This window comes from Pelmatolapia mariae, unplaced genomic scaffold (genome assembly GCF_036321145.2).
Source record: "Pelmatolapia mariae isolate MD_Pm_ZW unplaced genomic scaffold, Pm_UMD_F_2 NODE_ptg000156l+_length_66346_cov_1, whole genome shotgun sequence".
Classification (NCBI taxonomy): Eukaryota; Metazoa; Chordata; class Actinopteri; order Cichliformes; family Cichlidae; genus Pelmatolapia; species Pelmatolapia mariae.
In genome coordinates, this window is record NW_027051858.1 from 65,001 (window position 1) to 66,346 (window position 1,346).

Genomic DNA, 1,346 nt, shown 5'->3' on the forward strand with positions numbered 1-1,346 from the left:
TTTTTCGACCGTAAAGGAGGCAGGAGGCCGACTCACTCCCTGGGCCAAATGGAGAGAGAATATCAGCAGGGCCAGTGCACCAGCAGCACATCTTTTTCGACCGTAAAGGAGAGAGGAGGCCGACTCACCACCTCGGCCAAATGGAGACAGCACATCAGCAGGGCCAGTGCGCCAGCAGCACATCTTTTTCGACCGTAAAGGAGAGAGGAGGCCGACTCACCCCCTCGGCCAAATGGAGAGAGGGATTCAGCAGGGCCAGTGCGCCAGCAGCACATCTTTTTCGACCGTAAAGGAGAGAGGAGGCCGACTCACCACCTCGGCCAAATGGAGACAGCACATCAGCAGGGCCAGTGCGCCAGCAGCACATCTTTTTCGACCGTAAAGGAGAGAGGAGGCCGACTCACCCCCTCGGCCAAATGGAGAGAGGGATTCAGCAGGGCCAGTGCGCCAGCAGCACATCTTTTTCGACCGTAAAGGAGAGAGGAGGCCGACTCACCCCCTCGGCCAAATGGAGAGAGGAACTCAGCAGGGCCAGTGCGCCAGCAGCACATCTTTTTCGACCGTAAAGGAGAGGGGAGGCCGACTCACCCCCTCGGCCAAATGGAGAGAGGAACTCAGCAGGGCCAGTGCGCCAGCAGCACATCTTTTTCGACCGTAAAGGAGAGAGGAGGCCGACTCACCCCCTCGGCCAAATGGAGAGAGGGATTCAGCAGGGCCAGTGCGCCAGCAGCACATCTTTTTCGACCGTAAAGGAGAGAGGAGGCCGACTCACCACCTCGGCCAAATGGAGACAGCACATCAGCAGGGCCAGTGCGCCAGCAGCACATCTTTTTCGACCGTAAAGGAGAGAGGAGGCCGACTCACCACCTCGGCCAAATGGAGACAGCACATCAGCAGGGCCAGTGCGCCAGCAGCACATCTTTTTCGACCGTAAAGGAGAGAGGAGGCCGACTCACCCCCTCGGCCAAATGGAGACACAACAGCAGCAGGGCCAGTGGAGCAGCATGCATCTTGTTCAGCGGTAAGGGAGACAGGGAGATGTGATGGTGGTCCCCGGGGCCCCCTGGAGGTGGGGGAGATCAGCAACTAGCTAGCGAGGAGAGCGCGTACAGCCGACGTGGCATAAGTGTTTCTGCGCAGTGTACCAGGGGCTTGTGGAAAAGCTGTCGTACCATATGCACGGGAAGTACATAGCAAAGTGCTGCTGAGCAGAGTACCAGGGGCATGTAGAAACATTGTCGTACCATATGCACGAGGAGTGTGTGTGTGTGGCAAAGTGTTTCTGAGCAGAGTACCAGGGGCACGGAGAAAAGTTGTCGTACCATATGCACGAGGAAGTACATAGC